Source organism: Pinus tabuliformis, chromosome 4_2 (genome assembly GCF_031772625.1).
Source record: "Pinus tabuliformis cultivar Carrire ecotype Pingquan chromosome 4_2, CPIR1, whole genome shotgun sequence".
Taxonomy (NCBI): Eukaryota; Viridiplantae; Streptophyta; class Pinopsida; order Pinales; family Pinaceae; genus Pinus; species Pinus tabuliformis.
Window position 1 is genome coordinate 909,077,141 of NC_142304.1, and position 15,294 is coordinate 909,092,434.

Sequence of the window (15,294 nt, forward strand, 5' to 3'; positions counted from 1 at the left end):
TAACGGTTTACATCATTGACTGGTAATTAAGCGATGTCTTTCCATGTTCGACTTCAGAAGATTTCTCACATGGATCGACTTGTACTTAGAGTGAAGATCGAACGAGTTTGAAGACCCCGGATCTAGTTTCATCCATCCGGGCTACGATATATATTCAGGAAAAATAAAGACATTGACATGTACAACATTGCAGCACAGACAATCATCCTACCAAAGGATGATGATTTCAGCAGGATCATCAGTCTATCATCAGACAATTGTCTGTCCTATGTACATAAAAATGAATTTATAAAGCTGAGCATGGGAATGCCCGCCTCAGCTAGATCATGAAAACAGTATGAAAAATAATGTATCGTATTGTATCTTATTACAGGTCTCCTCCCAGCATTGAATGAACTTCGGATCCTCCTAATAAAGCATTTCACCTGATAAACGGCCTCATACTTTAGGGGGCAACTGTTATAGACATTTTTGTTCCTTACAACATTGAGCATGAAATGTCCATAATCCAAGGGATCCAAATTCCCTAAAAGAGTTGTTCCTGCCCCTAAAGGAACAAGGTCAACCAATGACAGCTTCTCCCAGAAGTTCTCCACCAAAAACCACTCAGAAACAGTCAATTCAGGATCAATTCAGAAGCTCCACTAGCTGCCTGCGTTGAAATGCAGAAGTTACACTGGCTAGGTGCACTGCAACGCAGGTGGAAGCACTACCAGGGTGCACTGAGCGGGAAATGACAAATGGCAAGCTCATTCAACGAGGTGGAAAGACCCTGGAAGCTTCCAGAATCTTCTCCAATGACACTTGCCTCAATGAATTCGACTAGTGATGAGTAAGAGGCTCTCAACCTCCAAATGGAAGCAAGAACTGACAGAGAGAAGCCACAAGTCAAAACATAAGCTGACTCATCTTCTCTGCTTACATCTATATATGGATCTCTCACCCAGAGGTTCAGGAGGCTAGAATTTTGTACTTTGCAGAGAATTGCTGTTGGTTTGAGATTGAGATTAGTACATTGGGTGATTTATGCTTTGTTGGAGGAGAGGAAGGGATTCCTTTGCTGGGAGGTAGATGCTGGATCGGAACTCACTTGGTTGTATCTCCTCTTGGACTTTATTATCATATCAATAAACTATTTGAGTTTCTCCTACATGCTATGTACCAATGATGTTTTGTTATGCTTACATGTTTAGTTTAATCTGATCTTGAGCTTTTTATGAATGTATATCTGTATCTTCGTGTAGTTTCTCTCTCTTGTGATCTTGCAGGAATTCGGTGAAGCTGGGCCGGTGAAGGAGCAAGAAGCTGGGAGCTACTGAAGAGAGGAGTGATTTGGATCGACAAACTAGCGGAAGACATAGGTTAGTTAGATCCTTCTTCCTCATTTACATTTCATAAAGAACAATACTCAATTAGTTTACCTCGTTTGTTGCTAAGGCACTATCACACCTTAGAGTGGGATAGGGGCATTCCGAATTGGATACTTTTCCCAACAACACCATGGTCAGCGGATCATGGGATTGTATAAATATAGCGAGGCTCTAAGTTGTAAATAATGGGAGTCAATGGAGAGACGAAGGATGAAGAATTGAGTCTTATCTAAGTGTAGAGTCGAGTCTTGGGTCGTAGAATAGGAGAAGGCTCTGCAGCTGAGTGTGCATAGGCCTATTCGCTTGCAGCTGAGTATGTGGACTCCTACAGATGAGTGCGTAGGGCAAGTTGAGTCTGTAACCAATTGAAGCATTAAGAAAGAGAAGTTTTATACCATTACTGTGTATTTATTTACTGTTTTCTGCATTGAATTTATTAGGTATAAATTACATTTCTATTGTTTATATGATGCGCGAGCTTATATGAGTATGTTGATTAAGAGAATATAAGATAAAGTATCTGTTTATGTGAAGTTAACTAACAATTATAAGGAGATAAATTAGATCCGTGGGGTAACTTGGGGAAATAGCGCAGATTGGTGCCTTAGCAGCACGAAAGTAGCTCAGCCCCTGGTTAGGGCTGCGCGAAGGAAATTGTAATTGAACGCGAAGGTCCTGCAGATCAGGACAGTGTGCAAAGTGACCTATGTGAAGCTATTCACAGTTGGAATAAATCACCCCCTCAGACATCTCAAGGGTGTGGAAACTTGGTTCCAACATCCCCCCATACTGCTTCGAGTGAGACCTTAGTTCGCGTTCTGCGGGTTATTGCCCAAAGGGCCAGTAGTGTAGGGATTTTTTTGGTTAATTAACTTGGAACTTGGGTTAGGCCCCATCAAGCCAAAAAATGGTTCCATTTCCAGGATTGGAATTTGCATAGAGATGTATGATGGCGTATCATTAGAATCCAACTAAGAAGGAAATTGAAGGTTGGTTGGATAGGAGAATTCACGAGTTCGTGGTGTAGGAGAACAAGAATCCATGACTGACAAAAGAAGAGTGGTTAGATTGCTACCTGTACACAGAGATCCATGAAATCTTCTTCGCATGTTTCCCTAGTGATTTGTACGAGTGGATCCTGAAGCTAGAAGATAGCCAAGGAAGGTGGAAACTTGAAAATCCTATTGTGTGGACCCCAGAGTTGGTGCACATATTGGAAGCATCGAAGGATAAGATCATGCACGCTATTGATCACTGACTCGATCGGATCATAGGAGGATTCATCACTGAATTCACTATAGATACTTCACTCAGCTATGGTGAGGCAGAGTGACGCTTTCTTAAAGGACTGTGAGGTAAGTACGTAAAGTCTCTGAATACTTGGATTACAATGTTATTGTGAAAAAAGAGGATTATGTAGTTAAATTGATGTTCAGGGCTATGCGAAGTGGAAAAACCTACAGGAACGAAGGAAGTAAGGGACTAGAGAATAGCCCTTTGATTTCACCTCCATGAAGGGACGAGGAAGAGCTCGCGAAGGTCTCTATGTAAAGTGCGATCCATTTGATAAGGCAGATAATTCTGCGGATACCACTCCCACACACACCGCCACCATCTTTACTACCAACACCTCGATCTTCGCCCGTACCACGTCCACCACCATTGCGATTCAATATGGCAAGCATGATAAAGTTTCCTGTGTTCAAAGGATTAGGAAATGAGGATCCAGACCAATTTTGGTTCCTAATAAGAGTCATATGGGAAGAACAAGGAGTTACGTATGACAATATAAAGAAAGTGACATTGGTTAGTGCCATGTAGGACCACGCGCTAACCTGGTATATTAAACATTTTAATGAAAATCCAAATGCGGGAATCATGGATATCCAAATTGTGCTAAATAAGGAATTTAGCAGGCCAAAGTCAGAGCCGCAGTCGATCATTGGATTCAAAGAGATCACAATGCTACCAGGCGAGACTCCTTGGGAGTTGGATTAGAGGTTGAAGTGCATAATTCGTGAAGCTAATATGAATTTGATGGATGGACAACATCATGAATGGTTTGTAGCATAGCTAACGCCGCATTTGAGGAACATGTTGTCGTAGCACAGGTTAACAACTCAAGTAGAGGCCTTGGAGATCATGATGAGACTGCATGAGACCCTAATGTAGGATCCTAACTTAGGAATTCAACATATCCACGCACAATTGAAAAACTTATACCTTGAGATGCAGAGTTTGAAACAAGACAGGAAAACTCGACCAGAAGTGTGCAAAGAGGTGTGGTGCATAAAATGCAAAGGTCAAGGTCATGACAAAGACCACTGCCCGATGTTCGCAAATTACCTCGTGAGAGGAGGACCAATGCCGTTAAGGCCATAAGCGCAAGCAGGACCTAGTGTGACGCCTGCTTTGTGGTGCGCAATTTGTCAAATAGGTGGAAATAATGTTACCGAAAATTTCCATTTTCTATAGAAGTATACACAAAATTTGCAATAGTTGTTCTGTAATTTCTGTAGGTCGGTTGGACATGATGATCACACTTGTAGAAGCTACAAGCTAATGATGGATAGAACTCCCACCTATAGGGTTCATGCCGAAACACAACGCCTAGACTAGATTGTAGGGATGGAGCAAACTGGATTTCAGGGGCGCGGACGAGGCTGAGGTGGAGGAGGACCTAGAAGAGGCCGCAAACTGTTGATATGCTACAATTGTGGATGGCCAGGACATTATGCCCACGATTGTACAAATCCAATGCGTCCATCATGTCTGTATTGTACCTTATTTTTTCATGAGACAGAGGATTGTCCTACGTTGATAGCTAAGATATGCAACAAGGGAACGCTACCACCTCCCCCACCTCAGAACCTGCAGATGATGAGGTATAAGCCACATGAGGAAGATCCAAATGTGAACATTGTGATCCAAAATGGAATCGCAACAGGAGATGACAAAGGAAAACAACCCAAAGATAGTACTTGGGTTCGTAAAGCTTAGGTGAAAGAAGCGGAGTTTTATTTGGAGCAAGCTCGAGAAACCTTTATGGAAGCTAATAAGACCTTCGCTGATGCCTCCACTTCAGGAAGAAAAGATAGACCGGAGGCGGAAATGGACCCATCTATGCTTATGAAGTTCTTGGAAACATGCATGAAGATTTTGCGTGATAGTAAGGCTGTAAAAGGACTACATGAACTCATTAACAGATATACTGGGACCGCTCCAGGAGAACCATGCATGGTTCAAAAGATTGAAAAGCATAAGATGAGGATGGGGAGAGAAATGAGGTTAATCACATAGATTGGAGAATATGAAATGGACCAAGTAATTCTGGACTTAGGGTCGAACGCGAATGTTATGACAAAGCAGACATGGGAGTGCATGGGGAGGCCTACGGTGCAGTGGTATCCTATTCAGCTGCGAATGTAAAACTAACAAAAGATAATACCCCTGGGGCGATTGCAGGGAATCATCGTGGATATTGAGGAAGCGAGCGTGCTAGCGGACTTTGAGGTGATAGAGATTGTTGATGAAAACAATCCCTACCCCGCGCTCTTAGGAATTGATTGGGCCACTGACATGAACGGGATGATTAATCTGAAGAAGTGCAAGATTATTTTTGAGAAGAAGTCTCTGCACATAGTTATACCCTTAGAACTTGCTGAGGGATTGTGCTACATAGGGTCAGTGCGCGATTATGAAAGTGACAACGATTTGGATTGCATCTACAAGATAACTGTGAGAGAGCAAGACTAGGTAAATCCCACCATGGACGGACAGATCTCATGGGAGCACGAAAGCTCCTGTACATTGGATTCTGATGAGGAAATAGAGCGATGACAGAACTGGTGACATGAGGTAACCATGCTTAATTGCAATATGATGACAAGGTCACTGCGGTACATAGCGATAGAAGTGAGAGATCCGCCTACTTATGATGGATTAGGTGAGGTAGATGCTTTCTTGGATAGATTTGAAAGGGAGGTGCTGGAAAGCAATGTTTCCAGGCCTTGAATTGGGTACTACATGCTACACCCACAAGGTGGTGGGGTACACACAAAGGGAGCTTTGAAGACCGACGTGAATGTAGGGGGATGATGCGTACACAATTTGGGAAGCCTCGAGTGTGGTTAACCGATAAATACAATGGGTAGGATGATCCACGCATACATCTAGCCAAGTGGATGCAGGCCTATGGGGAAAAGCCACAACTAGAGTGGGTGCACCTGTTCTGTCACACCCTGGATGTTATACCAATGAACTGGTATATAGAAATAGAGCTCTGCCATGGGACAAGTGAATGGGATGTCCTATGCGAAGGGTTCATGATGACCTTCAACTTTGAGGATGGATGGGATAGTATTGATGAAGCACTACAAGAAGTAAAAGCAACCATCTTTAGGATATCGTAGGAGTTACTAGAGAAGATTCAACCTGAATGGGCTGCTCAGTTAAGTTGCGCGCTAGAGTGTTATAGTGTAGCCACTGAGGAAGAGGATGATGATCCAAGGAACATTGATATTCCTGAGATAGAAGGCCAGCATGAGGTTCAAGGACCACAAATCGAGAACCCTGACATCACTGTGCCGGTAAAGACTAAGTAGGTCAATATTGGTATAGAGGTGGAACTTAAATTTGCAAAGATTTGGGATTACTGGGATGATGCGAGAATGGAAAAGGTCGCTAAACTACTCCATGAATATCATGACTTATTCTCGACCAAGTTTATGGACTTAAAGGGAATAATCGAAGATTTAGGGGTAATGAGGATCACGTTGAAACCTAACGCGGAGCCAATTAAGTAGAGGCCGTATCGCTTAAACCCAAAATACAAGGAAAAGGTTCGTGTAGAATTAGACAAGATGCTCGTGGTAGGCATCATTGAGCCAGTGGAGGAATCTAACTGGGTAAGCCCGATGGTAGTACAAGAGAAGAAGCAGAAGGATGAAATAAGAATATGCGTGGATCTCAGAAAGTTGAATGACGCATGCGTACATGATCCCTTCCCAACTCCATTCACAGATGAGGTGCTGGACAATGTAGGTGGTCAGGAAGCATATTCTTTTATTGATGGGTTCTCAGGGTACAATCAGATCAGGATCACGCCAAAAGATAGGAGCAAGACAATCTTCATGATAGAGTGGGGTTGCTTTCAATACACTGTAATGCCATTTGTATTGAAGAACACGCCAACCATGTTTTCGCGCGTAGTTGTTGTGACATTCAGGGAATATATTCATAAATTCTTGGAGGTCTATTTTGATGACTGGACTGTATTTGGGTTGGTTAGGAACCATGTAGCGAACTTGTGCTTAATGCTAGATTCATGCTGAAGATACCAAATCACGCTTAACCTCAAGAACTGTATGTTTCTCATTCCTTTTGGGAACCTATTGAGACATGTGGTTTGTAAACAAGGGCTGATGGTAGACCCCACAAAAATCGTAGTGATTCTAAATTTGGAAGCACCACACAGTGTGAAACAGTTGCACGTTACCTTGGGACATACGAGGTACTATAGAAAGTTTATCAAAATTTACGCCCAAATCACCACGCCGATGGAAAAACTATTGAAGAAGGATGTCACATTTTGCTGGGACGATGACTGTAAAAGAAGCTTGGATATCTTGAAGGAGAAGATGGTGACTGTGCTAATTCTTGTCTTCCCGAACTGGAAGAAAGAATTCCATGTTCATGTTGACACGTCGTGTATAGCACTGGGGGTAGTTCTCACACAGGATGGTGGAGAGGGCTTGCATTACCCTATCGTGTTCGTGGGTCATAGATTATCTAAAGCAGAAAAGAACTATTCCACCACCGAACACAAGGGACTGGCTATGGTGTATGTGCTCCAGAAATATCAGCACTATTTGCTAGGAGGACACTTCAAGATGTATATAGATCATTCCACACTGAAATACTTGGTCAATAGGCCTGTGTTGGGGGGGCGCATATGCAGGTGGCTTTTATTGTTCCAAGAATACGATTTTGAAGTTGTCGTGAAGCCTAGATGACTGAACGTGGGCATTGATCACCTGTCACGCATTGAGACAGGGAAGGAACCTAACAACTTGGAGGAAGGACTACCTGACGCGTAGCTTTTTTATGTGCATGTAGCGGATGGACATTTCGAAGATATAATTCACTTTCTAACAACTGGAACTACACCGGAAGGTTAGTTTGTCCAACAGCGCGATAGATTTTTCTGTCATTTGTGGGGCACTTGTATAAGATGGGGAACAATGAGATACTGCGAAGATATGTACCAGAGTTTGAATGAAGTAGCATCCCCGTGAACGTGCATGGGGGCCCCGCGGGAGGTCATTATGCAGGGAGAGAAACTTCAAAAAAGGTTCTCCATGCAAGGTTGTGGTGGTCGACCCTTCATGAGGATTCAAAAGCACATTGCAAGGCATGTGATGTATGTCAAAGAACAGGTAGGCCATCGCGAAGGGACGAGATGCCATTGAAACCACAAATGATGTTATAGCCCTTTGAGAAGTGGGCGATCAACTTTGTAGGACCTGTTATGCCCCTATACCAATAGGTGTCATATATCATGATTGACTTGATGAGAAATGTAATATGTTCATACATTTACTTGTTGCAAAGGTTTTCCATATTTTCAAAAAAATAAAAAAAAATTAAAAAATGTAAGGAGGGTATACCCTAAAAGAAAAATCAAAGGGTAAAAAGAATAAAGAAAAGGTCAAAAAATGAAAGAAAATGAACCCCAACAAAAAGAAAAGACCATGAAAGTGTGCAAGTCTAAAATTCCACTACTTTTTCACTTTTGTATAATAAACAATTGTTTGTAGTTTGTCACCTATTCCATAATTCATGAATAGTCAAATAGTTTAAACTTGGCTAGTTCATATTTCAATTTCATGTTGTAGAAATAGAGAATAAAAATCTAACCAAACAATGTAATCTTAGCAGATAAGTAGATAGGTATAGTGAAAAAAGGAGCTCAACAGTTTAATCTGAGCCCTTGGATGTAATAAGTGTAAACTTAGATAGGCATTACCATGTGAAAGAAAAGAAAGTTGACAAGGGTTTGCCAGTCTAAGCGCACCCTAATAAAGAAGTAAAAATGCTAGGTTAAGTAGGTAGGGTAAGTAGATGATGGTTTCATAATAATATGTGGTGAATGATGAGTTCAAATGTGTAAATATTTTTGCTTTCATAACTTGGAAAAAGCATGGATGACAATGAAGACAACGTATCATGAAATCAATGTCAAAAATAATTAACTCCCCTACTCATTTCCCCTAAATTTTCACTAATTTCCACTAAGTGCCAAGGTATCTATTAAATTAGAGGGGCTTAGAGCATTTCTCTGACTTCTGGAGGAACCGGGCCCTGGGCCCAATAGTTTATAATGCCTAAGTACTCAAGCCCGTTCATCAATAATCATATCCCTTCATAAATCATTCATTCCCTTGATAAGTTTTTCCGAAGTAAAATCCTATTTTACTCAAGGAAATTAAAATACTTTTCATAAAAACCCTCATTTCTCACTTTGCCTAAGTTTAAATACACACATCAAATGTTTTATACTTTGCGCTTTTCCATTCATTATGTCATATTAACTACTAACTTATATTATTATATGGTTCCCCTATAAAGCATTACCTGCTCCCGTATTAATTTAACTATATAAAATCCCCGAATACTTAATATCCTGGCCCTCGGTTAAATATAACCATAATATGTTTTTAAATGGGGATTAATTAGTTAATCAGTAACTAATTAAGAACCCCGAACCCCTGCCACATTAAAAAGGGATTAATTAACCCTCACGGTTAATTAATAGCCTTCCCAACTAATCCCATTGCTCTCGATACGATTAAATAATCTTTAATTGCATTGGTCCTACCCTCATTAAACTCTCGTCACTTTTCATGCCCGATAGCCGTTCGATCACACCTCCCAGATCTGACGACTGTCGTGCATATCGTATGGCCCTCCGTGACCAAACGTTAGCATGTGATCATGGATCGGTTTTGTGAACAGTGCTATTGGCACACGTCATTCATCCTATGGTATCACGCAGATGAGCCCAAATACCACCCCCGACCCATAAGCGGTGCAATAAAAACTGCTTACAGCATCCCACTAAATGACAAAACATCACGTCATTTGCCCACTGTCGCCACCCATCCAAATCTTGAAACCTGCCAAATTCTTGACTTTGTATAAAAAACAAAAAAAATCATTTCGACATTTTATTTTGCGAACCTGTACATCCATGCAAATACAACGACAAGGTCAACTAGCTCGTGCTCCCAGCTGCCAACCTGTTTCAAAATTTGCAGTCGACACCGCTCAGAGTCCTCCAGTCACGCCCACTGTACCTACATTCCGTTGTCCGTCCCTAAAAACAGGTATTTACTGATTTCCCGACAACAAATCCTATGAATACTTGCTTTCGATGCAAATTTAGTTGAAAAGAATCCCAATTCACCATAATTCAGTCACCATACTTGAAATTCAAGTTCCCAGACCTGCTATTTCATCATTTTCACTTAAAAAACCTTAGTTTCCTTTCTGAATCCACAAGAACCAGTATGGAAACTCCGGTAGCCCTAAATATTGCACCCATTACCACCCCTCACCGTGATTTAGACTATCTGCCTCTGGCAGATAAGGATTTTCAAATAAAAGACCTAATCACTGATAAAGACCATCTGAAAGTCTTTTGTCAATGTCGAGATAATCATTTGAATGGTTATGATGCCATAGGACTGTGGGAATCCAACCTCCCAATGTACTTTCTCCCCTCTGTGCATGTTTTCCCTGACATAATCCATTAGTGCCATGCAAATTATGACCCCAACCGCAGAGTAGTCATGTCTCCCAACCAAACAGTCCTCTTCATAATAACTACTGAATCAATCAATGAGATGCTGCAATTTCATCCTAGTCAGACCCTCACCCCCATTTCCCTTGGAAATTTACTTGAGAAATCAACTAAATTATCCCAATCTGAACTTAATCACCTCTGCTAGACTTTCATATTAAAAGAATATCAAACTAAAGATCCACCTCCTTATATGTCAGTTTTCTTCACAGATACAGGAAAAATCATAGTTGATATGATATCTGCAGTCATGGGATTCAACACTAGTGAGTATGTAGATGAGTTGACCCTAGTGTTGATGTCTATCTTTACCCCTGGTCAGCCCCCTACTGTCAAGTACGATTATGCCTCATTTATTGCTGAGAAAATTCATGACCAGTTCATGAGACTGGAGAATGAAAAGGTTTTCAAGTATTCCACCTTCATATATCACCTCATCCTCTACTATCAATCAGACAAATTCCCATTTTCTATCAAGAAACTTGATACTAAGGGTAATCCAAGGTCTGTCATCTTTTGGACTTCCATCTTCCATAGATCTTTTGCTTGCCCTTATTCATATAGTGAGTTCATTGATCAGTTTGTCCACCCAGCGACCACCTTGCTGATAGGGAATTCCCCTCCTAGGATTAGTGATGATATCAAAAGGATCCTTCAACTCTCCAAACAATACAGAGTGGGTGACTAGTATTTATACCAGAATCACACAGAGATCAGGGTATATGGGTGTGAGCTTTCCCCATTTAAGCTACCTAAATATGTTCCAATGAGGTTGTTTGCATTGGAGTATTATAGATAGATAATAAACTCAGATTTGATTCATTTTACTAAGGCCAAGAAGAAAGCACAACTAAGGATCAAGGATCACTTAAGCCCTTTTGTCTGCAACACTAGGGAAGCAGGGAAAGCAGCAGAACAAATCCTAGAAGACCACATGAAATTGAACAAAAGTTTTAGTTGGACTCCATATGACCCCCATAGTTTCATCTGTGATAGGAGGATGAAAAATATACTATCACCATATTTTCACCATAGAGTTCCAGAGATTAAGCAATATGCTAACATGGATGAATGGAGGGAAGGGACCCTAGTAGAAACAGATAGTGAGCAGGTCAACATAGAAAATGTAATGAAGGATCTTGAAAAGACACTTGACCTGGATTCTTTTGGACAGGTGCAATTTGAGACTTCTCAAAAGCTAGCATCAGGAACTAGTGCCTCAACAGCTGATACCTCACAAAGGCACTCATAGGAGACTAGTGCACCACTTGCAGAGACATCACAAAGACAAGAAAAATAGACCAGCACTCAAGCAACAGGCCAATCAAGCATGTCTAAGCAGCCTGAAATTTCTCAAGAATAGGCTCAAACACAAGCCCACCCATCTCAAGTCAACATGGTAGAGCCCCCAATTTTGTAGACTCCTTTGAATGAGGAAAAGAACAAAAAGAGAGACAGGGAAGTAGCTACCCCTACCAGTGGCCCATCAGACCAGCCTGGTGCTAAGAGGCACAGGCTAAATCCTCATTTAGAAGAGGATTTTTTTGAAGAAACTATAGAGAGTCAAAGAAAAGAAGGTGCAGACAATTAGCATACTTTCCTAGCAGGTAGGAAACCTTCTAGCTCACATAGACAGGAACTGGAAAGGCAACAAAGTGCTGAAGTGTCATCCTTCAGGTAATAAGAACTTAGACATTAAAGAGAAGTTCAAAGAAATAAAAGCCAGAAATTAACCATTAAGGATCCAGGTCTACAATCAGTATTTAAAGATGTCTCCTACCAATAAGAATAGGTTGATGTCAGCCTACGACATCAAGGAATGAAAGAAGCAAATGAGCTTTTTCAAGCCCAAAGTACAACAGCCTCAGTCAATAGCAGACTACCTCAAAACTGATTTTGAGGTCATGGCCAAGGACATTCATCCCCTAGATCAGATTGAATTACATAAGCAAACAGGGGAGATGGTGTATTCAACATTGACCAGTAAAGCCATGATGGCCCAAAGATTAGAAAATTCATTAAATAACACAACTGCTCAATTACAGCTGGAAAGAGCCTCCTCACAGGCTAAGGATAATAGAATTAAATCATTGGAGGAGTTGGTTATTGGACTGGGTCATAACCCAAAAGATGTGAAAGCTGTAGAGGCCTTGATAAAGAAGAAAGATGAAGACATAGCTGCCTTAAGAAAGCAGTTAAAGTTGCCTCCATCAAGGCATCCACAAACTGCTGAAGTTATTCAAAAGAAATTTGAAGAAGAGCTTATGGACTTGGTCCTTAAGCTAAATGAGCAGTTGAAGGAGACTGAACAAGAATTAGAAAAATCACTAAAAAGCAGGTAGAGTGAGTTGACCTCTCAGCCTCAAAATGTGATACCAGTGGTCTCCACGACAGTCCCTTCAACACTTGCAACAACTCTGGCACCTAATGTCCCTTTGGTCACAACAGAAGTAATTACAGGTACAAGCACAGGAACAGCACCAACAGGAACTTCAGGTTTGAGTATAGAAGAATTAATCAAGTCAATGGAGGAGATGAAACTCCAAGTCTCTGAATTACAAAAGGTAAAGGAAAAATTTGTTACCTTAGAATAGAAATATGATGTTTCAAAAATTAATTTTGCTGAAGAAGAAAGAATAAAGGCTTGGCTCAGCAGGTGAAAACACTAGAGAAGGACCTCACCTTTGAAAAGCCCTTAACAGACATTAGGAAGATTCTTTGGACCAACATCACTCAGTCAATAAATGATGCTTGGCCATCAATACAAATAATTTTTGAATAGATTGAACTAGTGCAAGTTGCTCTTCAAGAAATTCATAAAACTAAAGAAGAGCTAGGAGGGAAACCTGAGGAAGCTATCAGGCTAATAAATTTTTTAACAAGAGGAATAAGTACCAGTTAGAAGAGCTGGGCATTGAGGATAGAACTGGGACTATCCTGGAAATCAAGAAGGTATTGACCAAAAGGTATCTGATGCAGAATTTGGAAAGGAAATGCCAAAACATGCAAGAGGACATTGATGATTTTATGGGAAAGTTTGGCATTTTACAGAGCAAAGGACTTCCCAGTCCTTTAGTTATTAATGATAAATTGATGAGGCATGAAGACTATGTTGACAAATTAGCTCAGTATGCAAATAATCAAGCCAGTTCATCAGCTAGTGCATCTGCACCAAAGGCACTACCTACAGGCAGAGTTCTCTATGACAGTCTAGAGAACCTTTTCTATGTTGAACATGAAATAAAACATTTGTTTCCAGTGTAGCCTAATTTTGTAAAATACACAGAGGCTGATGAAATCTTCAGAAAGCTACAAAGGACCAGAATACCAAAGGAAGATTATTGGACAGATATGACATAAATTTTATAATTTATCTTGGTGAAAAGAAAAATTGAAGTATTTACCATGGTCAATTTTGGTAAAAAGGTGAATAAGGATCAAGTAGGTAAAGAGTATCAGAACAGGTCAAAGAGTATCAGTAAGAAGTTGAAAAGCAAACAGCCAGCACAGAGTTACGAGGAAGACAACAAGATGCTCCATCATAGGGCCTGCCTCCAGCTCATTCACAAAAATAGGGATAGCAAGCCATCAGTTCACTTTTATCTTCTATCTTCGAGACCATCTGTCTCTACTTTTATGTAAAATGTAGTTAGTCATCCTAGAATATATCTCTCTTTCTTATGAGATATTTTGTTGTAAAATTTTGCATAAATACTCCCTCATTTAGAGAGGGTGGATTCTTAGACATTTCTGTAGACTCATTATTTTGGAATAGAAGTGTTGTTGAACAACTATTGTATGGTTGGCTGGAAGAAGTAATAAAGCAAAGGACTTTCACAGGATTCATGTGTCAAACGAGAGACAAATAAGTATTCTATATCTCATGTTTTTACTGTTTTCTGGTTTAAATATTTCACCTGTGTTCCATGCCTGAATGATAAACGAAAAAGTATATTTCAGAAAGTGCTTTACTGCATTCTATCTTTAAAATTGTTTATATTCTTAATGTTTTCTTCTAAGCTATCATAGGTAGGGAATTCTTAATTGCTCCCTGCTTCTTAGTTTATCATTACGGTCATTTAATAAGAAATTCTTAACTGCTTTTTGTTAATGATTACCCCTTTTCCCTCATCTTGAGATCTGTTGAAGGATTCTTAATTGCCCTTCTTCCCTTTCAAGACCACTTCACCCTTTCAAGTTACCATTTGCATCTCGTTTAACTATATTGCCCTGTGAAGCCCTCCTTTATTGAATCAACCTAATCTAGCTAAACCATCTGTAGTTGACTCCATAGCCCAATGGCCTAAGATACTTTGTTCTATCCATTTGCTCCTAAATTCCACCACCAAACAAAATCAAAACCCCCCAAGTTTTCATAACTAGCCTAATATCTCATAAAACAAAGCTAAATCATAAAGAGAGAGCCTTCTTTGAGTATAGATTAGCTAGATTATGTATTTAAAAGTTGGTTTGTGGTTACCTCAGACCCCTTTCCTTCTGATAACTTCAAGGAAAATCTAAGTGATAACAGGACCTATCAAACCACAAGGAAAGACAGGCGCGATATTTCATTATTACTGGGACAGAATACCTGACATGTTGGGAAGAAGTGTAGCCAGTAAAAGATTGCACAACCACAACGGATGAAAAGTTTCTGTTTGACCACGTATTGACATGATTCGGTTGTCCGAAGATCTTGATGAGCGATCACGATACACATTTTCAGAATGAAATGGTCAGCGCATTGACAGAAGAGTTTCAGGTGTATCATAAAAAAAGCACACCATATCACCCATAGGCTAACGGGACTGTAGAAGAGTTTAACAAAGTACTTGGAGACTGCGCTGACAAAAGTATGTAATGTGCAACGAAGTGACTAGGACCCGCATGTACCTGCAGTATTATGGGATTATAGCACAACATGCAAGAAACTGATTGGACAAATGCCTTTTAGGGTGGTCTATGGAGTGGAAGCCGTAATGCCAATGGAGTATATCATGCCTAGTCTGTGCATAACAGTGCTCAAAAGTATGACAGACCGTGGTGCCCTGGAGGAGAGGC